The sequence below is a fragment of the Symsagittifera roscoffensis genome, chromosome 5 (genome assembly GCF_963678635.1).
Source record: "Symsagittifera roscoffensis chromosome 5, txSymRosc1.1, whole genome shotgun sequence".
NCBI classification, from domain to species: domain Eukaryota; kingdom Metazoa; phylum Xenacoelomorpha; order Acoela; family Convolutidae; genus Symsagittifera; species Symsagittifera roscoffensis.
The window spans coordinates 19958029-19984873 of record NC_087066.1 but is presented as its reverse complement, the minus strand read 5'-3'; positions in this window follow the sequence as shown (position 1 = coordinate 19984873).

The following is a 26845-nucleotide window of genomic DNA, read 5'->3' as shown; positions in this document are numbered from 1 at the left end:
TCATTTTTCAGGACACTGTGTGGCTAGTTAAGTCATCTTGATGTGTTGATGTGTTCATTATTGTTCCATTCATCAATTCTACTAAGTTAGCGATCGTTGCAGAAGCGGATTTGCGCTGTGGTGATTTTCTGTCTGAAAAAAGTTGTCGTCACAAATTGGTAGTTTCCACTAGCGTCTGGTCTCGGCTACTGAATGTTTCTTCAGTTTTGACAACCAAAAAATACAGCGACACTTTTTTGGTGTGTTAATGCGCTGTGGGTTTCCTGACAGTTCTTGGCAGTACTAAGTTTTTGAATTTGGTCTTTATGTTTCTGAAATATGCCTTTTTTGTGTTCATCCTTGATGCGATTTTTTGTGGTACATTTTTTTTCATTTTCCAGGACAGTGTGTGGCTAGTTAAGAAGTCTTGATGAGTTCATTGTTGTTCCAATCATCAATTCTACTGGTGTAGCGATTGTTGCAGAAGCGGATTTGCGCTGTGCTGATTTTTTGTCCGAAGAAAATTGTCATAAATTGGTAGTTTCTACTAGCTACTGGTCATGGCTACTGATTGTTTCTTCAGTTTTGACATCTTTGAAATACATAGCGACATTTTTTTGGGTTGTTAATGCGTTATGGGTTCGCTGACAGTTCATGGGAGTACTAAGTTTTTTGATTTTTGTCTTTATGTTTCTGAAGTCTTTTATTGTGTTTGTTCTCGACGCGATCTTTTGTGGTTCAAAATTTTTCATTTTTCAGGACACTGTGTGGCTAGTTAAGTCATCTTGATGTGTTCATTATTGTTCCGTTCATCAATTCTCTTAAGTTAGCGATCGTTGCAGAAGCGGATTTGCGCTGTGGTGATTTTCTGTCTGAAAAAATTTGTCGTCACAAATTGGTAGTTTCCACTTGCGTCTGGTCTCGGCTACTGAATGTTTCTTCAGTTTTGACAACCAAAAAATTCAGCGACACTTTTTCGGTGTGTTAATGCGCTGTGGGTTTGCTGACAGTTCTTAGCAGTACTAAGTTTTTGAATTTGGTCTTTATGTTTCTGAAATATGTCTTTTTTTGTGTTTGTTCTTGATGCGATCTTTTGTGATACAAGTTTTTTTTCATTTTTCAGGACACTGTGTGGCTAGTTAAGTCATCTTGATGTGTTCATTGTTGTTCCATTCCTCAATTCTACTGGGTTAGGGATCGTTGCAGAAGCGGCTTTGCGCTGTGGTGATCTTTGTCCGAAGGAAGTTGTCGTCACAAATTGGTCGTTTCCACTAGCTTCTGGTCTTGGCTACTCAATGTTTCTTCAGTATTGACATCTTTGAAATACACATATTTTGGGGTGTTAATGCGCTGTGGGTTTGCTGACATTTCATGGGAGTACTAAGTTTTCGATTTTGGTCTTTATGTTTCTGGAATATGTCATTTTTTGTGTTTATCCTTGATGCGATCTTTTGTGGTAGAAATTTTTTCATTTTTCAGGACACTGTGTGGCTAGTTAAGTCATCTTGATTTGTTCATTGTTGATCCATTCCTCAATTCTACCGAGTTAGCGATCGTTGCAGAAGCGGATTTGCGCTGTGGTGATTTTTTTCCCGAAAAAAAGTTGTCACAAATTGGTAGTTTCCACTAGCTTCTTGTCTTGGCCACTGAATGCTTCTTCAGTTTTGACATCTTTGAAATACGCAGCGCTGCTTTTTGGTTTGTTAATGCGTTGCGGGTATGCTGACTGTTCATGGGAGTTCTGGGCTTTAGATTTTGGTGTTTATATTTCTGAAATATGTCTTTTTTTGTGTTCATCCTTGATGCGATTTTTTGTGGTACAATCTTTTTCATTTTCCAGGACAGTGTTTGGCTAGTTAAGAAGTCTTGATGTGTTCATTATTGTTCCATTCATCAATTATTCTAAGTTACCGATCGTTGCAGAAGCGGATTTGCGCTGTGTTGATTTTCTGTCTGAAAAAAGTTGTCGTCACAAATTGGTAGTTTCCACTAGCGTCTGGTCTCGGCTACTGAATGTTTCTTCAGTTTTGACAACCAAAAACCACAGCGACACTTTTTTGGTTTGTTAATGCGCTGTGGGTTTGCTGATAGTTCATGGGAGTACTAAGTTTTTTGATTTTGGTCTTTATGTTTCTGAAGTATGTCTTTTTTTTGTGTTTGTTCTTGATGCGATCTTTTGTGATACAAGTTTTTTTTCATTTTTCAGGACACTGTGTGGCTAGTTAAGTCATCTTGATGTGTTCATTGTTGTTCCATTCCTCAATTCTACTGGGTTAGGGATCGTTGCAGAAGCGGCTTTGCGCTGTGGTGATCTTTGTCCGAAGGAAGTTGTCGTCACAAATTGGTCGTTTCCACTAGCTTCTGGTCTTGGCTACTCAATGTTTCTTCAGTATTGACATCTTTGAAATACACATATTTTGGGGTGTTAATGCGCTGTGGGTTTGCTGACATTTCATGGGAGTACTAAGTTTTCGATTTTGGTCTTTATGTTTCTGGAATATGTCATTTTTTGTGTTTATCCTTGATGCGATCTTTTGTGGTAGAAATTTTTTCATTTTTCAGGACACTGTGTGGCTAGTTAAGTCATCTTGATTTGTTCATTATTGATCCATTCCTCAATTCTACCGAGTTAGCGATCGTTGCAGAAGCGGATTTGCGCTGTGGTGATTTTTTTCCCGAAAAAAAGTTGTCACAAATTGGTAGTTTCCACTAGCTTCTTGTCTTGGCCACTGAATGCTTCTTCAGTTTTGACATCTTTGAAATACGCAGCGCTGCTTTTTGGTTTGTTAATGCGTTGCGGGTATGCTGACTGTTCATGGGAGTTCTGGGCTTTAGATTTTGGTGTTTATATTTCTGAAATATGTCTTTTTTTGTGTTCATCCTTGATGCGATTTTTTGTGGTACAATCTTTTTCATTTTCCAGGACAGTGTTTGGCTAGTTAAGAAGTCTTGATGTGTTCATTATTGTTCCATTCATCAATTATTCTAAGTTACCGATCGTTGCAGAAGCGGATTTGCGCTGTGTTGATTTTCTGTCTGAAAAAAGTTGTCGTCACAAATTGGTAGTTTCCACTAGCGTCTGGTCTCGGCTACTGAATGTTTCTTCAGTTTTGACAACCAAAAACCACAGCGACACTTTTTTGGTTTGTTAATGCGCTGTGGGTTTGCTGACAGTTCTTGACAGTACTAAGTTTTTCAATTTGGTCGTTAAGTTTCTGAAATATGTCTTTTTTGTGTTCATCCTTGATGCGATTTTTTGTGATACAATTTTTTTCATTTTCCAGGACAGTGTGTGGCTAGTTAAGAAGTCTTGATGAGTTCATTGTTGTTCCAATCATCAATTCAACTGGTGTAGCGATCGTTGCAGAAGCGGATTTGCGCTGTGGTGATTTTTATCCGAAGAAAATTGTCATAAATTGGTAGTTTCTACTAGCTTCTGGTCTTGGCTACTGATTGTTTCTTCAGTTTTGACATCTTTGAAATACACAGCGACATTTTTATGGGTTGTTTATGCGTTGTGGGTTTGCTGACAGTTCATGGGAGTACTATGTTTTTTGATTTTGGTCTTTAGGTTTCTGAAGTATGTCTTTTTTTGTGTTTGTTCTTGATGCGACCTTTTGTGGTTCAAAATTTTTCATTTTTCAGGACACTGCTTGGCTAGTTAAGTCATCTTGATGTGTTCATTATTGTTCCATTCATCAATTCTACTAAGTTAGCGATCGTTGCAGAAGCGGATTTGCGCTGTGGTATTTTGCTGTCTGAAAAAAGTTGTCGTAACAAATTGGTAGTTTCCACTAGCGTCTGGTCTCGGCTACTGAATGTTTCTTCAATTTTGACAACCAAAAAATACAGCGACACTTTTTTGGTTTGTTAATGCACTGTGGGTTTGCTGACAGTTCTTGGCAGTACTAAGTTTTTCAATTTGGTCTTTAAGTTTCTGAAATATGTCTTTTTTGTGTTCATCCTTGATGCGATTTTTTGTGATACAATTTTTTTTCATTTTCCAGGACAGTGTGTGGCTAGTTAAGAAGTCTTGATGAGTTCATTGTTGTTCCAATCATCAATTCTACTGGTGTAGCGATCGTTGCAGAAGCGGATTTGCGCTGTGGTGATTTTTATCCGAAGAAAATTGTCATAAATTGGTAGTTTCTACTAGCTTCTGGTCTTGGCTACTGATTGTTTCTTCAGTTTTGACATTTTTGAAATACACAGCGACACTTTTTTGGTTTGTTAATGCGTTGTGGGTTTGCTGATAGTTCATGGGAGTACTAAGTTTTTTGATTTTGGTCTTTATGTTTCTGAAGTATGTCTTTTTTTTGTGTTTGTTCTTGATGCGACCTTTTGTGGTTCAAAATTTTTCATTTTTCAGGACACTGTGTGGCTAGTTAAGTCATCTTGATGTGTTCATTATTGTTCCATTCATCAATTCTACTAAGTTAGCGATCGTTGCAGAAGCGGATTTGCGCTGTGGTGATTTTCTGTCTGAAAAAAGTTGTCGTCACAAATTGGTAGTTTCCACTAGCGTCTGGTCTCGGCTACTGAATGTTTCTTCAGTTTTGACAACCAAAAAATACAGCGACACTTTTTTGGTTTGTTAATGCGCTGTGGGTTTGCTGACAGTTCTTGGCAGTACTAAGTTTTTCAATTTGGTCTTTAAGTTTCTGAAATATGTCTTTTTTGTGTTCATCCTTGATGCGATTTTTTGTGATACAATTTTTTTTCATTTTCCAGGACAGTGTGTGGCTAGTTAAGAAGTCTTGATGAGTTCATTGTTGTTCCAATCATCAATTCTACTGGTGTAGCGATCGTTGCAGAAGCGGATTTGCGCTGTGGTGATTTTTATCCGAAGAAAATTGTCATAAATTGGTAGTTTCTACTAGCTTCTGGTCTTGGCTACTGATTGTTTCTTCAGTTTTGACATTTTTGAAATACACAGCGACACTTTTTTGGTTTGTTAATGCGTTGTGGGTTTGCTGATAGTTCATGGGAGTACTAAGTTTTTTGATTTTGGTCTTTATGTTTCTGAAGTATGTCTTTTTTTTGTGTTTGTTCTTGATGCGACCTTTTGTGGTTCAAAATTTTTCATTTTTCAGGACACTGTGTGGCTAGTTAAGTCATCTTGATGTGTTCATTATTGTTCCATTCATCAATTCTACTAAGTTAGCGATCGTTGCAGAAGCGGATTTGCGCTGTGGTGATTTTCTGTCTGAAAAAATTTGTCGTCACAAATTGGTAGTTTCCACTAGCGTCTGGTCTCGGCTACTGAATGTTTCTTCAGTTTTGACAACCAAAAAATACAGCGACGCTTTTTTGGTTTGTTAATGCGCTGTGGGTTTGCTGACAGTTCTTGGCAGTACTAAGTTTTTCAATTTGGTCTTTAAGTTTCTGAAATATGTCTTTTTTGTGTTCATCCTTGATGCGATTTTTTGTGATACAATTTTTTTCATTTTCCAGGACAGTGTGTGGCTAGTTAAGAAGTCTTGATGAGTTCATTGTTGTTCCAATCATCAATTCTACTGGTGTAGCGATCGTTGCAGAAGCGGATTTGCGCTGTAGTGATTTTTATCCGAAGAAAATTGTCATAAATTGGTAGTTTCTACTAGCTTCTGGTCTTGGCTACTGATTGTTTCTTCAGTTTTGACATCTTTGAAATACACAGCGACATTTTTATGGGTTTTAATGCGTTGTGGGTTTGCTGACAGTTCATGGGAGTACTAAGTTTTTTGATTTTGGTCTTTATGTTTCTGAAGTATGTCTTTTTTTTTGTGTTTGTTCTTGATGCGACCTTTTGTGGTTCAAAATTTTTCATTTTTCAGGACACTGTGTGGCTAGTTAAGTCATCTTGATGTGTTGATGTGTTCATTATTGTTCCATTCATCAATTCTACTAAGTTAGCGATCGTTGCAGAAGCGGATTTGCGCTGTGGTGATTTTCTGTCTGAAAAAAGTTGTCGTCACAAATTGGTAGTTTCCACTAGCGTCTGGTCTCGGCTACTGAATGTTTCTTCAGTTTTGACAACCAAAAAATACAGCGACACTTTTTTGGTGTGTTAATGCGCTGTGGGTTTGCTGACAGTTCTTGGCAGTACTAAGTTTTCGATTTTGGTATTATGTTTCTGAAATATGTAATTTTTTGTGTTTTTCCTTGATGCGATCTTTTGTGGTAGAATTGTTTTCATTTTTCAGGACACTGTGTGGCTAATTAAGTCATCTTGATGTGTTCTTTGTTGTTCCATTCATCAGTTCTACTGGGTTAGCGATCGTTGCAGAAGCGGATTTGCGCTGTGGTGATTTTTATCCGAAGAAAATTGTCATAAATTGGTAGTTTCTACTAGCTTCTGGTCTTGGCTACTGATTGTTTCTTCAGTTTTGACATCTTTGAAATACACAGCGACATTTTTATTGGTTGTTAATGCGTTGTGGGTTTGCTGACAGTTCATGGGAGTACTAAGTTTTTTGATTTTGGTCTTTATGTTTCTGAAGTATGTCTTTTTTTTGTGTTTGTTCTTGATGCGACCTTTTGTGGTTCAAAATTTTTCATTTTTCAGGACACTGCTTGGCTAGTTAAGTCATCTTGATGTGTTCATTATTGTTCCATTCATCAATTCTACTAAGTTAGCGATCGTTGCAGAAGCGGATTTGCGCTGTGGTGATTTTCTGTCTGAAAAAAGTTGTCGTCACAAATTGGTAGTTTCCACTAGCGTCTGGTCTCGGCTACTGAATGTTTCTTCAGTTTTGACAACCAAAAAATACAGCGACACTTTTTTGGTTTGTTAATGCGCTGTGGGTTTGCTGACAGTTCTTGGCAGTACTAAGTTTTTCAATTTGGTCTTTAAGCTTCTGAAATATGTCTTTTTTGTGTTCATCCTTGATGCGATTTTTTGTGATACAATTTTTTTTCATTTTCCAGGACAGTGTGTGGCTAGTTAAGAAGTCTTGATGAGTTCATTGTTGTTCCAATCATCAATTCTACTGGTGTAGCGATCGTTGCAGAAGCGGATTTGCGCTGTGGTGATTTTTATCCGAAGAAAATTGTCATAAATTGGTAGTTTCTACTAGCTTCTGGTCTTGGCTACTGATTGTTTCTTCAGTTTTGACATTTTTGAAATTCACAGCGACACTTTTTTGGTTTGTTAATGCGTTGTGGGTTTGCTGATAGTTCATGGGAGTACTAAGTTTTTTGATTTTGGTCTTTATGTTTCTGAAGTATGTCTTTTTTTGTGTTTGTTCTTGATGCGACCTTTTGTGGTTCAAAATTTTTCATTTTTCAGGACACTGTGTGGCTAGTTAAGTCATCTTGATGTGTTCATTATTGTTCCATTCATCAATTCTACTAAGTTAGCGATCGTTGCAGAAGCGGATTTGCGCTGTGGTGATTTTCTGTCTGAAAAAATTTGTCGTCACAAATTGGTAGTTTCCACTAGCGTCTGGTCTCGGCTACTGAATGTTTCTTCAGTTTTGACAACCAAAAAATACAGCGACACTTTTTTGGTTTGTTAATGCGCTGTGGGTTTGCTGACAGTTCTTTGCAGTACTAAGTTTTTCAATTTGGTCTTTAAGTTTCTGAAATATGTCTTTTTTGTGTTCATCCTTGATGCGTTTTTTTGTGATACAATTTTTTTCATTTTCCAGGACAGTGTGTGGCTAGTTAAGAAGTCTTGATGAGTTCATTGTTGTTCCAATCATCAATTCTACTGGTGTAGCGATCGTTGCAGAAGCGGATTTGCGCTGTGGTGATTTTTATCCGAAGAAAATTGTCATAAATTGGTAGTTTCTACTAGCTTCTGGTCTTGGCTACTGATTGTTTCTTCAGTTTTGACATCTTTGAAATACACAGCGACATTTTTATGGGTTGTTAATGCGTTGTGGGTTTGCTGACAGTTCATGGGAGTACTAAGTTTTTTGATTTTGGTCTTTATGTTTCTGAAGTATGTCTTTTTTTTTGTGTTTGTTCTTGATGCGACCTTTTGTGGTTCAAAATTTTTCATTTTTCAGGACACTGTGTGGCTAGTTAAGTCATCTTGATGTGTTGATGTGTTCATTATTGTTCCATTCATCAATTCTACTAAGTTAGCGATCGTTGCAGAAGCGGATTTGCGCTGTGGTGATTTTCTGTCTGAAAAAAGTTGTCGTCACAAATTGGTAGTTTCCACTAGCGTCTGGTCTCGGCTACTGAATGTTTCTTCAGTTTTGACAACCAAAAAATACAGCGACACTTTTTTGGTGTGTTAATGCGCTGTGGGTTTGCTGACAGCTCTTGGCAGTACTAAGTTTTCGATTTTGGTATTTATGTTTCTGAAATATGTAATTTTTTGTGTTTTTCCTTGATGCGATCTTTTGTGGTAGAATTGTTTTCATTTTTCAGGACACTGTGTGGCTAATTAAGTCATCTTGATGTGTTCTTTGTTGTTCCATTCATCAGTTCTACTGGGTTAGCGATCGTTGCAGAAGCGGATTTGCGCTGTGGTGATTTTTATCCGAAGAAAATTGTCATAAATTGGTAGTTTCTACTAGCTTCTGGTCTTGGCTACTGATTGTTTCTTCAGTTTTGACATCTTTGAAATACACAGCGACATTTTTATTGGTTGTTAATGCGTTGTGGGTTTGCTGACAGTTCATGGTAGTACTAAGTTTTTTGATTTTGGTCTTTATGTTTCTGAAGTATGTCTTTTTTTTGTGTTTGTTCTTGATGCGACCTTTTGTGGTTCAAAATTTTTCATTTTTCAGGACACTGTGTGGCTAGTTAAGTCATCTTGATGTGTTCATTATTGTTCCATTCATCAATTCTACTAAGTTAGCGATCGTTGCAGAAGCGGATTTGCGCTGTGATGATTTTCTGTCTGAAAAAATTTGTCGTCACAAATTGGTAGTTTCCACTAGCGTCTGGTCTCGGCTACTGAATGTTTCTTCAGTTTTGACAACCAAAAAATACAGCGACACTTTTTTGGTGTGTTAATGCGCTGTGGGTTTGCTGACATTTCTTGGCAGTACTAAGTTTTCGATTTTGGTATTTATGTTTCTGAAATATGTCATTTTTTGTGTTTTTCCTTGATGCGATCTTTTGTGGTAGAATTGTTTTCATTTTTCAGGACACTGTGTGGCTAGTTAAGTCATCTTGATGTGTTCATTTTTGTTCCATTCCTCAATTCTACTGGGTTAGCGATCGTTGCAGAAGCGGATTTGCGCTGTGGTGATTTTTTTTCCGAAAAAAAGTTGTCACAATTTGGTAGTTTCCACTAGCTTCTGGTCTTGGCCACTGAATGCTTCTTCAGTTTTGACATCTTTGAAATACGCAGCGCTGCTGTTTACTTTGTTAATGCGCTGTGGGTTTGCTGACAGTTCTTGGCAGTACTAAGTTTTTCAATTTGGTCTTTAAGTTTCTGAAATATGTCTTTTTTGTGTTCATCCTTGATGCGATTTTTTGTGGTACAATTTTTTTCATTTTCCAGGACAGTGTGTGGCTAGTTAAGTCATCTTGATGTGTTCATTGTTGTTCCATTCCTCAATTCTACTGGGTTAGCGATCGTTGCAGAAGCGGATTTGCGCTGTGGTGATCTTTGTCCGAAGGAAGTTGTCGTCACAAATTGGTCGTTTCCACTAGCTTCTGGTCTTGGCTACTCAATGTTTCTTCAGTATTGACATCTTTGAAATACACATTTTATTGAGGTGTTAATGCGTTGTGGGTTTGCTGAAGTTTCATGGGAGTACTAATGTTTCGATTTTGGTCTTTATGTTTCTGAAATATGTCATTTTTGTGTTTTTCCTTGATGCGATCTTTTGTGGTGGAAATTTTTTCATTTTTCAGGACACTGTGTGGCTAGTTAAGTCATCTTGATGTGTTCATTTTTGTTCCGTTCCTCAATTCTACTGGGTTAGAGATCGTTGCAGAAGCGGATTTGCGCTGTGGTGATTTTTTTTCCGAAATAAGTTGTCGTCACAATTTGGTAGTTTCCACTAGCTTCTGGTCTTGGCCACTGAATGCTTCTTCAGTTTTGACATCTTTGAAATACGCAGCGCTGCTGTTTAATTTGTTAATGCGTTGGATGTATGCTGACTGTTCATGGGAGTTCTGGGACTTAGATTTTGGTGTTTTATGTTTCTGAAATATGTCTTTTTTTGTGTTCATCCTTGATGCGATTTTTTGTGGTACAATCTTTTTCATTTTCCAGGACAGTGTGTGGCTAGTTAAGAAGTCTTGATGAGTTCATTGTTGTTCCAATCATCAATTCTACTGTGTTAGCGATCGTTGCAGAAGCAGATTTGCGCTGTGGTGATTTTTGTCCGAAATAAGTTGTCGTCACAAATTGGTAGTTTCAACTAGCTTCTGGTCTTGGCTACTGAATGTTTCTTCAGTTTTGACATCTTTGAAATACACAGACACATTTTTTTTGGGTTGATAATGCCTTGTGAGTGTGCTGACTGTTCATGGGATTTCTGGGTTTTGGATTTTGGTAATTATGTTTCAGAAATATGTCATTTTTTGTGTTTATCCCTGATGCGATCTTTTGTGGTACAATTTTTTTCATTTTTCAGGACATTGTGTGGCTAATTAAATTATCTTGATGTGTTCATTGTTGTTCCATTCAGCAGTTCTAGTGGGTTAGCTATCGTTGCAGTAGCGAATTTGCGATGTGGTGATTTTTTCTCCGAAAAAAGTTGTCGTCACAGTACTGGCAGTTTTTCTTTCTTTTTGGTCTTGACTAAGAGACATTCCTTGTTTTCATAAATTTGAAAGACAGAGCTGCCTTTTTGGGGTTGATAATGCATTTTTTACTTGTTGCTGTTACCTGAGAGTGCTTAATAATTGTTTTCAATTTTTTTTTTGTGGAATCATGTCTTTTTACGTGTCTATCAGTGAAGTGGTTTTTCTCGTTACAAGTTTTTCCATTTTTGATCACAGCGTCTGGCTGATATCATCATTTCGAGGTTCTCATTTTTATTCATTTATTCAGTTCTACTGGGGTAGACGTCATTGCGCTAGCGAATTTGAACTGGAGTGTTTTTGTCTCAATAAAATTATCACAAATTGGTAGTTACCACTAGCTTCTGGTCTTGGCTACTGAATTTTTCTTCAGTTTTGACATCTTTGAAATACACAGCGACGCTTTTTTGGGTTTTTAATGATTGTGGGTATGTTGAAGACTCATGGGAGTTCTGGGTTTTGATTTTGGTTTTAGTGTTTCTGAAATATGTCTTTTTTGTGTTCATCCTTGATGCGATTTTTTGTGGTACAAATTTTTTTCATTTTTCAGGACAGTGTGTGGCTAGTGAAGAAATCTTGATGTGTTCCTTGTTGCTCCATTTATCGATTCTACTGACTTAGCGATCGTTGCAGAAGCGGATTTGCGCTGTGGTGATTTTTTGTCCAAAAAAAATTGTCGTCACAAGTTGGTAGTTTTCACTGGCTTCTGGTCTTGGCTACTGAATGTTTTTTCAGTTTTGACATCTTTGAAATACACAGCGACATTTTTTTGGGTTGTTAAGGCCTTGTGGGTATGCTAACGGTTCACGCGAGTACTAAGTTTTTGATTTTGGTCGTTATGTTTCTGAGTCATTTTTTGTGTTTATCCTTGATGCGATCTTTTGTGGTACAATTTTTTTTTCGTATTTCAGGACATTGTGTTGCTAGTTAGGTCATCTTGATGTGTTTATTGTTGTTTGATTGATCAGGTCTCCTGGGTTAGCGATCGTTGCAGAAGCAAAATTGCGCTGTGGTGATTTTTTGTCCGAAAAAATTGTCGTCACAGTACTGGCAGTTTTTTGTTTTTGGTTTTGACTACCAGACATTCCTTGAGTTTTCACAAGTTTGAAAGACAGCGCTGCCTTTTTGGGGTTGACAATGCATTGTTTTACTTGTTATTGGTACCTGGGAGTGCTTAGTTTTTGATTTCAGTGTTTTCAAATTTTAACAGCTTAATTGTACAATCTGACCTATGCAGAAATGTCAACTTTTAAGGCCACCATCGGAATCTTATATGAGATGACTGGGTCGGAAGTCAGCCAATCGATGGCGCCGAGAAGCACATTACTGCCCTATTTTACATTGTAAATCAGTGCAGTATTCTGCTTCTGAGCGCCGTCGCTTGGCTGACTTCTGACCCAGTAATCTCATATATGATTCCGATGGCGGCGTTAAAAGTTGATATTTTTGCATTCGAGTAAATTTGAATTTTGATCAGAAATCATATCAATGAACATTAATTACTTATGTGTTGAATATTTTCTGTTTTTTCGCACGTGTAAATATTTGTTTTTTATAGGAAATGAGTTTATGCTGATGACAGAACTTGCGGATCACAACTGGAGTATGAATGCTTGGAGAATGTTTCCCTCAGAAAAACAGGTTTTTTGGCGTTTGAGACAACTCTTCCCTTATGGTTTTGGTTCATCTAGGAGTAAGCTTAGGAAATTTTTGCTCTCTCAAGAGTTGAGGAGATTTGCCTACAGATACTGAAGAGTTTGAGGTTCCAACCTCTAAAACCCTCTGATTTTTCTGTTGGTTCTCTTCTCTGTTCAGAGATTGCACATCTTATGGGTAAGTTTAAACGCTAATTGAGCCTCATGTGAGTTTCCAAAAAATTTTTATCTTAGAGTTTCCACATATGGAAAAATGCTTATCGTACAATTTCCATATATGAAAAAATGCTTGTCCTACAACTTCCATTTATGATAAAATGCTTATATTACAATTTCCATTTATGAAAAAATGTATATCCTACAATTTCCATATATGAAAAAATCTTTATCCTACAATTTGCATATATGAAAAAATGTTTATTCTACAATTTCTATATATGAAAAAACTCTTATCCTAGAGTTTTTTAAACAATTTTCTGAGTCTATGAAACTGTAAAAAATTGTAGGACAAGCATTTTTTCATATATGGAAATTGTAGGATAAACATTTTTGCTCAACCCACGCTAAGTTGCAGTTGATATGCTATCTACAATTTAAACAAAGTGCATGACCGTTCTCAAATCAAGCAATATTTTTTTCAATGTCTTGACCAAAAACAATGTGAGCGACTTTTTTTAAATGCTCGAGCAAAATAACCACTGGAAAATATGTGAGATTTGAGCGGTTTGAGCGGTTTTTTTAGACATTTACGCTCAAAATCTTGCTTCAAAATGAGCGGTTTTTGAACGGTTTATCTAAAAAAACCGCGCAAGATTTGAGCGGTTTGATCGGTTTTTTTAGACAATTACGCTCAAAATCTTGCTTCAAAATGAGCGGTTTGAGCGGTTTTTGAACGGTTTATCTAAAAAAAACTGCGCAAGATTTGAGCGGTATGAGCGGTTTTTTTAGACAATTACGCTCAAAATCTTGCTTCAAAATGAGCGGTTTGAGCGGTTTTTGAACGGTTTATCTAAAAAAAACGCTCAAAAACCGCGCAAGATTTGAACGGTTTTTTTAGATAAACCGCTCAAAACCGTTCAAATCTTGCGCGGTTTTTGAGAAGTTTTTTCAGATAAACCGTTCAAAAACCGCTCAAACCGCTCATTTTGAAGCAAGATTTTGAGCGTAATTGTCTAAAAAACCGCTCAAACCGCTCAAATCTTGCTATAAATTAGGTTAAAAATCTCGACTCGGGCAAAAATCGAACGAAAATAACTCAAAAAGTCACATCATTTAGAGGCCAAGCTGTGCATTCTCTGCATTGTAAGCGGAATCCGCAACATTGCTAATTGTCTTTGATCTTCTATGCTGTTGTGGATTTACAAACAAACACCTAAATCATTGTACCGCTCAAAATCGCTCCAAAAATAGGCGAATTTGCGGAATCCGCAACAGTATTTGTGGAATCCAGAACAGTTTGTGGAATCCACAAACAAATGCTAAAACATTTGTATCGTTAAATTCAGCTGTTGCAGAATCCGTAACTGTAATTGGAATCCGCAAATTGCAAATGGAATCCGCATTTTGTTTGCGGATTCCATTTACATATATGTTTATATACGGTAACGTTTTAATTTATATCTTTTGATTACTACAGGTGTTCACCCACAACGGTTCACCAACAATACATGACGCCTACCAGTCTCAATTCGATCTCAACTTCGATCTGACCAACTTCGTCACCAACTTCGATCTCAATTCCTGTAACCCAATTTTGATCCCAACTCCTGTAACCAAATTTCGATCCCGATTCCTGTAACCAAACTTTGATCGCGATTCCTGTAACCAATCTTCGATCCCGATTTCTGTAATCCAACTTCGAACCCAATTCCTGCCATCAATCTCAATTCCTGCAAAAGAAACAAATTGAACAAATTTATGAAGTAAACTCGCATTTAAATTAATCAGTTCAATTCAGTCAATTAATTCAATTAAAATAAATAAAGTGTTTTCAAATATAGTTTGATAAGGCAAAATTTTTGGGAACATGTTCTTGTTTTTGCAATTAACCACTTATTTTAGCGGTAGATGTTCAAGAGTTGTTAATCTTTTTATCTAAAACGGATGTACTCAAATTATTTTTTCTTAATAGACAATTTACTTTCTATGAGCCAATTACACCAAACAGATAGTTTGCTCTTTATGAGCAACTTTGACGGGCCGGCATATTTTTCAGACCATAACACATACTGCATACAAAAAAAGAATACGGCAAATTACGGTTAATTTAAAGAGATCAAATAACAACAAACATTCATAAGAAAACAGTCATGACAACAAACAGTATAAACAGTTCAAGTTTTTCATTCCAAGACATTTAAAAAAATCCTGGGCGAGCTCGGCCATATTAGGTCTAAATACTTCTCGGTAATTATCCTCGACGGCATATCTACCACAGCATGCATTTAAATGGCATCGGATTGTGCTCATGAGGAAATCTCTGTGTTCGTTGAACTCGAGAGATTTGATCAGAGTGTCTACCTCACATTCGGTTCTTGCTGGCAACAAATCCCATTTTTCCCCCAGCACAGAATCCTAAGATTGATGGCATCCAAAAAGTTCTGAGGTTATACTGCCCAAAAATTTAGCAGCACACTGTGTGGATGATAAACCAATGGCTTTTCTGGTTACTGGTGTAGCTGAACCAATATAAAAATTTGCCCTGTTTTTTTCCTCATCAAGCCAACGCATCTTTTTATTACCGAAAATGTCGCAAAAATTTGGCTAATTGGGCCAGTAATATCACATATCACTCAGATCGCAGCTAAAATTGCTCTAAAATGAAGCACAAGAGAAATAAATTGAAATAAACAGCCAGATACCAAAAAAAATTCTTCAACAAGCTCCGCCAACATAGAAGGCATTTTCAGGGTGACATCCGCTTTTTTCATGGAACTCATTCCAACAAATGCTCGTTTCTTTGAATAAAACAATTTCAAATAATCAACACGAAACTTTTCTCCGGCGCGCAAGATAGTTGATCCCAGCTAAAATCACAAAATAGAATTCGATGTAAAAACAGAATACGGTAAAAATACCTAGCTAAAATAGCAAAATAGAATACGGTGTATAAATCGAATTTGGTAAATTAAATACCGATAAGAACAAGAATCAGTTGCATCCAGAAATGCATTATAAATTTCCAGGATATCAGATGAAATCGATCATCATACAGAATATAAGGATAGTTAGATCTGATTAATTAGTAGGTTAGTTACACGTTTGATTAGTTACTAGATAACTTCACCAGTTTTACACCGTTGATTCTTGGAGCTAATTTCAAGGGAATGTCATTTTCTGGTAACTCAAAGAAATCAAGGCGATTCAAAATATCTTCCTGCGGTTTTTCCTCCTTGATTGTTTTTTTGGTTGGCCTTGGGCTCTGAGAGTTTTTGTTCGGGTCTAGATTTCTTTATGAAATCGTCTGGCAGTGATTCTCCGGCGACTCGTTTCTATGATTCTCCTTGTGACTCGTTTTGCAAACCGGAGTACTTAACGTATAAACTGCCACTGCATGATGGTTCATTCCACACAGTGTCCTGAGGTTTGTCGACCAAACGAACTATGCACTGGGACACGAAAGGGTCATTGATGCCGTCTGGGTTGAATGCCTGTGCAGCCGTCTGGGTTGAACGATATTTCATCTTTTCTCGAATTCCGCCTTCTGCTGATGACACAGGTATCATTGTGTTCGTGGATTTTTCTAAAATTTCATGCTGTTGCGTTTTCTTTTCTGTCTTCTGGGACACTAATGATGGCGTTTCCGGGCCAATCAAACCATTTAATCTTTACGCACCTATCGCTGATTACTTATAAAATTACAGCACTTTCCCAAATGGAATTGACGGCATCGAGGACTTGTACTTTTTTCCTTACCTGAAAAGTTTTACTTAGCATGATGACGAGGATGAATGACTCTAATATATGACTGAGCTGAGAAGCGATTGAATGATTGAAATGAAATGAGCCTTAGTTTAAGAATTGACTAATGACAGTTTACCCTGATAATGACGGCTTTACTGAAAGGAACTGCACTGTCTATTTCCACTTATCAGTACGAAGCCTTCATTATCAATTAGCCATCTTATCTTTAGGCAGTCATTGCATAGATGCTACTGTCATCTGGTGTGCTAAAAAGAGTGGAAAATATCGAAGCTATTCATTGGTGGACTTTTATCTTGATATCCTGGTATTTCGATTAAATTGGTGCTGATAAGAGATGGGAGCTTTGCCGCTAAAAAGGAGTCAGTTCATCCTCTTCTTGTGCTCAATTTTAGTTTCATCTCTCATTTTCCATCACAATAAAGTGAAAACTTACGGACTCAAAGAAAATGTCCAACGCCGAAAACTCATGTTCAGTGCCTTTCTGTTCTCCATTACCATTTGCAGTGCCTTTCAACATCCCAGTGCCTCCGTCACCACTCGCGCACCAGAGACGACATAATTTGCTCCTCCGACACCGGTAACGCCTCTGCGAGCACCCCGCGACTTTTCGCTTCGCCCATTCCGCCGACATATGGGCAACCACATACCCCTCTGCGACATGTCCATTCAGGCCCCTCGATGGTATATCAGTGCCAGCCTCAGCAGTTTCAACCATATCCAGCCTACCTCGATTCCTACATGGTCGGCATCACCGTATCCAAATTCTCCATGCATGGCCATCGGCTTTTCCCCAATATCGAGAAGTTGAAAGACAACCGCATGACCATGAGAGGCGAACCTACACTCCCACGGAACCATTAGCCCATGATCCCACAAAAATACAAGACCACATGAACTCCGAGCCCACAGAAAGCCGCAAAAGGGATCATGCAGAGCCAGATAATGTAGGCGAAACTGTAAGTTGAAGAATTAACTTCACATTACACAAGCCTAAAGGTTTTGGTAAACCGAATGTTGGAACTAATTCATATTCAGTTTTAGCACGCTGGAAAAGCCTCCCGAGCTGAAAACCCGATAATAAACGAGACTCTCAAAGAAGTCATTTTGCAGAACGTCCAGAAGTCGAATGACTGCGCCGATAAACGAAATGAAACCTTGACCCACAAAGAACAATTGACCTTGTTCGAGGCCATTGTCACGTTTCTGTTCACGTGCACAGGGATGCTCGAGAAAATGATCATCAACACCACTGTACATGCTGTTGTCCAGGCAATTGTCAACATAGAGGAAAAAATGAAGACGATAACGTGGAGCTGAGCATAGAACCTGCAGCCTGTAAGTATCTTTTCAAATCTAAAACACTGATGTGATATAAAAAAAACACTAACTCGATTTGATGACTCAATTTTATAGTTTCTACTTCTCTGGTCTCGCACAGAAATCCAGCTGGCTAATACAGGGTATGAAATTGTACTATACAGATGCATGAACCCATTTAAAGAGGAGCAATATGAGCTATGTTGTTCAGCGGGTTTTTCGGGACACAAAAAACATGGTGGCGACCCAACTGTTTTTCGTCAGTTCATTTGGAGAACGCTATGTTCCGGGTTGCTCCACTAGTTGATCAGTTCAAACGCCAGGTATATCAATCGATATAAAATTTCAATTCCTTCCAAAAGGATTTTTTTAATCAAAATTAAAACCAACGTGGAATCACATGTAATAATTTCGTTTTTTATAGAGTAGCATCATAAATCTGGAACAGCCGAAGCGCTGTCTCGCACGTAAGGTTGCGAAACTTATGCCTTTGTCTAACAGCCCTACGTTCGAGATGGAAAAGCTGAAGAGGCAAGCTTCAGAAATTCACCAAAAATTGGACGGATACACCTACGAAGAGGTTCTGTTGGGAGTGCGATCCCGACAAGATTCTCAACACTACGTTCGCCAGGTGCAGCGCGCACAGATCTTCGTTCAGCAGATGACGACTTCCCATGAGCAGTCAAGTAAAGGTACAAAATTTTACTCACAACAGAAGTGGCCACCCATGACCTGAAGAAGGTGATTGACCATGTGGCGAAGCTGCTTAATGATGGATCAAAGAGAAAGTTTCAGCCGCTTGAGAAAACCACAAGCCTGAAACATACCGCCAACGACATTGAGAGTTTTCCATATGAGGCTCAAAAAGAGTTGCAGAGTCGTGCATTGACCCAGAGCTGGGTCGACATATGTGATGTGATTTTCCCCGTCTTTGGAAGAGGTACTTTATAATTTTAATAACTCGATAAATATATCTTACTAATAAAATTTCATTTTTGAATCAGTAATTTTTGAATCAGTTCAATTTTCAATCAGTGATTTCTTTTTTACTAGGTTTGATTGCTTTGCAATCGTTCAAAAAAGATGACGTGGTGGTGGATTACCACGGCAAAGTAATCACCAACATCAATTCCGACCAGTACTGCCTACAACCAGAAGTTCTCAGTGAATTCGTATTGCAAAATGCGGGTCCTCCTAGGCGATTGATTGACGCTTCAAATAAGGAGTGCCCGTTACATCAATGGAACGTTTGCCTGAAGCGAATCACGCCAACCAGAAGAAAAACGAGGCCAATATGGAGATGGTAAAAGTTGTACTTTCCAGCATAGATGAAAGAATATTCATCCTAAAAGCCAGGAGAAACATTGCACCTTTCGAGAAACTGCGCTTTTACTATGGAGACAAAATTGCTCATGCGTTGTTTGACGACAGCAGTTAAATGGGTTTCGGGTGTTCTACAAAACTTTAAACTCGTTTCGTTCCTGGGAACGTTTTATCAGTTTTCGAATCAAGTTACAATTTATAAGAGTGCGTTTGTGTTAATGATTTTCTTTTTAAAACCTGTTCTAATTTATGTTCGATTAGTAATGAATTAAAACTTAAAAATGAATGATTCCTTGCTCAATGTTGCTGGGTTATCAAATTACGGATTTACAAATTACAAATCAAAATGGCCATTTCATTTAGATCTTTATTTTTATATTTGATTTCTAAAAAGGTATATCCAGGAATTTATCTAAGTATTGATTTAAGATTTCTTCGTAGATTCCACAGACAATGGTTATTTTTTTGTTCGTATTTTCCACATTCGTTGTTCTAGCTAGCCATTGTTCAAACTGGTTTCTGCTGGATATCTAACTTACAATCTGCGGAATCCACTAACAGCTTGTGGAATCGATAAAAACAAACTGTCGCGTTCTAACACAATTTTTTTAGTAAATATTACGTGAGATCATAAAAAATCATTGTTGCCCGAAATGGTACAAGGCGATTGATTGACGCTTCAAATTGTTGACTCTGAATTTAAGAGAATAACATGATTAAGAATGAATTACGAATATTTATCTAGCGGTATACAAGAAGTAATAGCAGCAAAAATTCTAAGATTAAATGAAGCTAAAGGGCTATCGATTCAAATTTGACCAATCACATCGCTTGGATTATTCGGTCCAGTCGGGAGAAAAATATTTACAATTGATTTACAGCGACCGACGATCGATCTACTTTTACTAGTTAATAGAAAATAGATCTGTAGAGATGGAATGTGAAAATTGTTACGACGACTAAAATTGTGAAAACCATAACTTCAACCAGAATCTACCACAAAGTTTAATGTCACTTTCCATAGGAATCAACTGTGCAAATTGACAATACACTTCGGCAGAGGCTATGATTTTGACGTTTGATCCCTATGAAAAAATGACCTTAAATATTATTTTATTAGCTTCAAAATTGAATATATGGCTGCTTCAAAATTCAATTTTACATTTTAGGGCGTTTGCAAATTATTTCGGGGTATGTCATAGTTTTAAATTTAAAACTACGATTAGTTGTCACTGTTAATTCATCCTCTAATGAAAATGGACTCAATTCTTACAATAACAGCTAATACATAAAATTTCGTTTAGCCGAGCTAAACCAAAATGAACAACATTGTTTAAAAATTTTTTTATCCCCAGCCATTTTCTTAATTAATTATGCAATTTAACTAATCGAATTATTTGGTTTGACATTTCAATTGGTTGCGTTAAGCCGCAAGCTTGACTGTTTTTGACACGGCTACAAAGACTTGCGGGATATTTCAAAAATTTTATTTATGGGAGGCGGAGCAATAAGCAGAATGGTTTAAGAGCAGAATGGGTCCAGTAACCGTATTTCTGATACACATAGGAAAACTAAATTTAAAAATCAAAATGGACGTTTTCAATCAAACTTTACTTTCTTAATGGGTATATCCACAAATTTAGTTGAGTAATCATTTAAGATTTGTTTCATGGACTCCACAGACAATGGTTTAGTATTTGTTCGTAAATTCCGCATTTGTTGTTCTAGCTATATTCATTGCTCAATGCTGGTGGGTTATCAGCTGGGTTCATGGATTCCACAGACAATGGTTTAGTATTTGTTCGTAAATTCTGCATTTGTTGTTTTAGTTATATTCATTGCTCAATAATGCTGGCTTATCAACGGATTTACCAATCAAAACGGCCATTTCATTCAGAACTTTAATTTTATATATAATTTCTAAAAAGGTACATGCAGGAATTTATTTAGGTAATGATTTAAGATTTGTTGATTTAGCAGACAATGGTTAAGTATTTGTTAGTCTTTTCCGCATTCGTTGTTCTACCTAGCCATTGTTCAAGCTGGTTATTGCTGGATATCTCCCTTACAATCTGCGGAGCCCGCTAACAGTTTGTGGATTGAACAAAAACAAACTGTCGAACTCTAATACAATTTTATTAGTAAATGTTACGTGAGATCATAAAAAATCAATGTCGCCCAAAAATGATACAAGGCGATTGATCGACGCTTCAAATTGGTCGACTAAGAAATTGAGAGAATAACATGATTAAGAATGAATTACGAATGACTTAATCGAAAGCAACATTTAAAAAATGAATGATCGAACAATGATCGATATGAAACATATTTAGCAGGTATCTAATTAGTGCTAAAATAGCTAAAACTATGTCTACAAACTCCACAAATTGTAAAACAAAGAAATTGAAAAATACAGTTTTAATGAGTTCAATGAGTTTTAAATGTATTCTAAAGCTTTCTAAATGTATTCTAAATGTATTCCAATTTTTCTAAAGCTTGTTATACGTCCTGATCTATCGTCGACTGTATTTCGCTCCCGCAATCTTGCCCTGCGACTATGATCGGTGATTTCCCGGTGGGAGACTTCCGCAATGTCTGAACGTACCCCGAAATTCCGAGGGGACTGAGGAAATCGGAAGGTGACCAGCAAAAGAAAGCAGGCGGTCTGAATGTAGATATGGGCTGGGTGACAACAGGATGCGTTTCCTCTGGTGTGCTGTCCAGCACTATTGGCTCTAGAGCGGATCCGAAGGATGATTGTCCAGGAGGACTGCTGTCTTGAGACAATTTTTGAGGGGAAGCCGGAATGACGATAATGTCTGTCGACGAATTTGTGGTCGTTTGTATGAGCGTCGGGTTTCCGCCAGTCAAGTTCCTACTGGTCGTCTTCTTCTGAGGGTTGGCTCTGTTTGACTTCTGGGGAGGCGATGTTTTCCTCTTTCCGGCTAAAACATGTCCTTTTTCAGAGTGACCGCGTGGTTCGATGAATCAACAATAACCTCTTTAAATGGATTAAAATACGATTCTCTAATACGTTAAAAAAGGTTACCTCCAGCAGTGGCCAATTTCGCCGTTTCTGAGTAGGCCTTTTCCGATTAGAGATTGGGATTGGAGTTGCTCGACTTCCATGGGTACTCTTTTCCAGTGGGATGTCCGAGTCTGAGGAGAAGATAAGGGTTGCTTGACTTCCATGGATAATCTTTGCCAGTGGGATGTCCGAGTCCGAGTCTGAGGAGGAGTCCATGACCACCTCTTCGTATCCGTTCTCTACTCCATCGTGTAGCTCCCAACTCTTCGCCCGGCGGTCTGATATGATTGACTTCCCTTCATCTAAACGGTTATCAGTATAGATCAGAAAGCGTCCAAAGGCCCGGCGAAATCTAAATTAATCTCCTATCGTTAATGAAAGTTCCGGTATTTGCTCATATGCTCCCATCCCAACAACACCTTAATGTTCTTACCGGCTTTTGAACATTGTTTGCAAGATTTGCCGTGGTGTTATATTTCCCTATAATATGTGGCCTCCAGATAAGTTCAGCCAGAAACTTCATGCCACACTGGCCTGGATGGGACTCGTGTAATATCGAACTGAATGCGCCTCGGGCCGCAGCTGGTATTACTATTTTGTTTTCCAGGAAAAGTAGATCATCTCTGGTGTGCAGGTCCTTCTCATACCTTTTCATGTAGAATCCATTAACTTCCAGTGGGCGTCCTGTCTTCAGTGTTGTGATTAGATCCCATAAGAATTAGTCATCCTTGGTCATTATTTGTATTAACTTCTTGGAGCAATGATTTTCTGGTACAATTGGGGAAGAAGGTAAAACTAAGTTAGCTTTGTAGCGGTTCAATAAGTTAAAGTGGTCATTGTTAAGTAAGTCGTCTTTAAATTTCAAGGTAATATTGTGATCCTCTGGAAAACGAAATACTTTCTTCCTCTGGAAAACGAAATACTTCTAATCGAAAACGAAAAACTTTTTTAAGTTTCCTTTTTGTTAGGCGCAATTGAGATTGCTTTTGTTTGGAGCTTTGTAGCTGCTTCGAAGAATTTTTTTTGTTTTGTTCGAATTAGCATGGGCCTACCCGCACTGGAGTTTCATGGGTAAAAATTGAATGTTTGTAACTTTTTTCTTATTGTTTATCAAAGTGAAAAACAATCGATTATAATCAATCTAAAATGGATAGTTTTCCGATTATGTAGATATAGACAAGAAGACTTTAGAATAACCGTTTTTTCCACTTCATTGAGATGCAAAATTTAACGCACAAAGAGTGTTTTCTAAGTTTTATACTATAACTGGTTAATCGTTGGAGCATTCAAATTTTTTTCTGCGCAATTCTAATTTTTAATTTGCTCGAAATCTGTTTTTGATCCTTTCAACAATTTTCCTAAATTATTTAGATTTCGAGGAGAAGTAAAACTGTAAGCGGACTGTTTTGCAAGAGATCGCGTGCCATTTAAACTCATTTTTTTTCGGCCAAAATATTCCAAAAATGACATTTCTGACCGCCTTGCCGACAAAATCACCAAAAAAAAAACAGTTTAGGTGGGGATGGATTCATGCGGGGGAGAGGGGGTTTGAAGGGGCAATCAACGTAAGAGGCAGAAGGTCAACGGAATAGTTTTGCAATTTGACAAAGTTTAGGTTAAGAAGTCGAGCAGGCCGTACACTCGCTTTCAAAATTTTCCGCATTACTTTTTTTATAATTGCAGAAATTTTTGCAAAAATGGAAAGACGCGAAATATAAAGTGGGAAAAAGCCATTTTACTCGTTTTTAAATGGGTCGTAATTAAGTTTAAATTTGATAAAAACAACAGATGTTAATCGGTTTTTATTCCATTTTATTGACAGATTGCAACATGGGAATTGGTTATGACGTTAACCATACGAAGATTGCTCTGCTTTATATTTTGTTCTGTGATATTTGAGAGAAAAGACTAGCTTTTTTGGTAAGAAGTTTATATACGGAAAATGGCAAACAAGCGCTTTCAGTTTTTTTGGGAAAATTTTTCGTTAGCTTGTTGCTGTTTTGCAATTTGATAGTGCTGATTTTCGGTATGAGAACTTGCTGGTTTTCGCTAATAACACTTCTTCTTATTTTGAACATTTCAAGTTTTATGGTGAGATATTACATTTCCATTGGCGACAGCGTGAGATATAATTCAAAAGACAAAAAGGTGGGGAATGGAATAAAATTTAGTTTAAAAAATAAAATTTGGCAACAAAAACGTGTTTATTTCCCGAAATATTCTCGCCTCGGATAAACAAAAACCTCAATGTATCAAGACAACAAAAAAAAACATCCATCCTCAAAGCATTCAGAAAATCATTTAAATTTTTGTAAGATAACATGTTCTGCAAGCCTTTTCAAACGTTTGTGCCTGCCCAGATGTAAATTTTATTTAGTGTTTGTTTGTGAAATCGCTTGATTTTCGCATTCAGACTTGTTTGAGGTAGAAAAAAACTTTTGACTATTGGTTAGAGGCAAATTTCCTGCATGATGTTATCCCGGGTTGTCCCAAATTTCGTGAATGATGTTATCCCGGGAAGGAAACTGTATGATGAGAATTTTCCATCAAAAATAGAAAACCTAAAAACTAACATATCTACTCTGAAATACGAACGATACCAACTTTAGGATAAAAAAAACGCTCATCATACAAATTCCAATAATGAAAATAATGTGATTTTTTACATTAAAAAAATCTATAAAAATGAACTGAAAAACTTAACAAGATCAAACTGAGCTCATATAACCAATTTACGAAAAGATAGAAAAAAAAATGTGCGTGCCAGGTTCGATTTAACTGTCGAAACTTAGCCCTTGCTGAGTTTTCACACTTCAAATTCTAAGAGCAAAAACAAGAGGCTTTGTCTTTGCCACTGAATTTTCCATGGTAGAAATTTTCTAGTCATCTAGAAGGGAGTATATTTTTTCTGTAAAAAGAACTAATTTTGAATTGCAAAATACTAATTTTCAACGCTTAACAGCAAAAAAGTGCTATTTATTTTTTGTTTTTCTTTTATTCGAGCAAAAATTGAAATTTCAAAACGCACTGCAAAAAATGTGGTGTGTTTTCATTTATGTGAAAATTGATTGTGTTACAATTTTATAGTATGTAAAAAACTGCCTATGCTATTTTCAAACATGTTTTATGATACAAACTTTGGCCTAAAGCGTTTTATATAATTTTTGAGTGTGAAAATAATGCTTATCAAAAGTATCCTAGCCTTAAACAAAACGGTTGTCATACTATTTTGTCACAATACTATTTTGTCACAACAATAAACTGTCTGAGAAAAATGACAATCAAATTTCTTACTGTAAGAAGTAGTGTGATGAGCGTAGCTTGTCAATGGTAGAACTTTGAAGTGCGTTTTCTGTTGCCTCTAATCCCTAAATATGTTTCGTTTGTTTTTATTATCAATTCGAACACCTTCGACGTCCAAAATTACATTTTGTCCAATCTTATATTTCCTGAATCGTGCGCTAATTTAAAATGGCCAGAAAATCTGGCAGCTTAACATTTATATGGTGAAGGTTTGTGAACTTGAATTGCTTTTTCAACTCATTTTTAACTCAGTTTGGTTCAAAATGAATGCCTTTTATTTGAGTAGATTTTACTTCGTAGCTATAAATTTCCTTTTCGTTAATAGCAATTGAGATTGTTTTTGATTGGAGCTTTGTAGCTGCATCTGAGATTTCTTTTTTGTTTTTTTTTTCAAATTAGCATGGGCCTACCCGCACTGGAGTTCCATGGGTAAAATTGAATGTTTGTAATTTTTTTTGTGATTGTTTATCAAAGTGAAAAACAATCGATTATAATCAATCTAAAATGGATAGTTTTCCGATTATGTAATAAAACTTTAAAAATCACTACATTTCTGTTGTATTCGATTATTTTTCATTTCTATAGATATAGACAAAGAAATTTTAGAATAACTGTTCTTTCCACTTCATTGAGATGCAAAATTTAACGCACAAAAAGTGTTTTCTAAGTTTTCTACTATAACTGGTTAATCGTTGGAGCATTCAATTTTTTTTTCTGCGGAACTCTAATTTTTATTTTAATCAAAATCTGTTTTGATCCTTTCATCAAACTTTCTAAATTAGTCAGAATTCGAGGAGAAGTACAACTGTAAGTGGACTGTTTTGCAAGAGATCGCGTGCCATTTAAACTCATTTTTTTTCGGCCAAAATAGTCCATAAATGGAATTTCTTACCAACTTGTCAACAAAATGACCAAAAGAACTGATTCAGGTGGGGTGCGTTCATGTGGGGGAGAGGGGTTTCGAAGGGGCAATCAACGTAAGGGGCAGAAGGTCAACGGAACAGTTTTGCAATTTGACAAAGTTTAGGTTAAGAAATCGAGCAGGCCGTACACTCGCTTTCAAAATTTTCCGCATTACTTTTTTTTTAATGCAGAAATTTTTGCAAAAAGGAATGACGCGAAATATAAAGTGAGAAAAAGCCATTTTACATGTTTTTAAATGGGTCGTAATTTAGTTTAATTTTGATAAAAACAATAGATATTAATCGGTTTTTGTTCCATTTTGTTGACAGATTGCAACATGGGAATTGGTTATGACGTTAATCATACGAAGATTGCTCTGCTTATTATTTTGTTTTGTGATAATTGAGAGAAAAGACTAGCTTTTTTGGTTAAAAATTGATATACGGAAACTTGCAAACAAGCAATTTCAATTTTTATGGGAACATTTTCGTTAGCTTGTTGCTGTTTTGCAATTTGAGAGTGCGGATTTTCGGTATGAGAACTTCGATTGCTGCTGGATTTTGCTGAAAAATTGTTTTCCTATTTTGAACATTTTAAGTTTTATGGTGAGATATTATGTTCACTTGGCGACAGCGTGAGATATAAATCAAAAGACAAAAATGTGGGGAATGGAGAAAAATTTAGTTTGAAAAATAAAATTTGGCAACAAAAA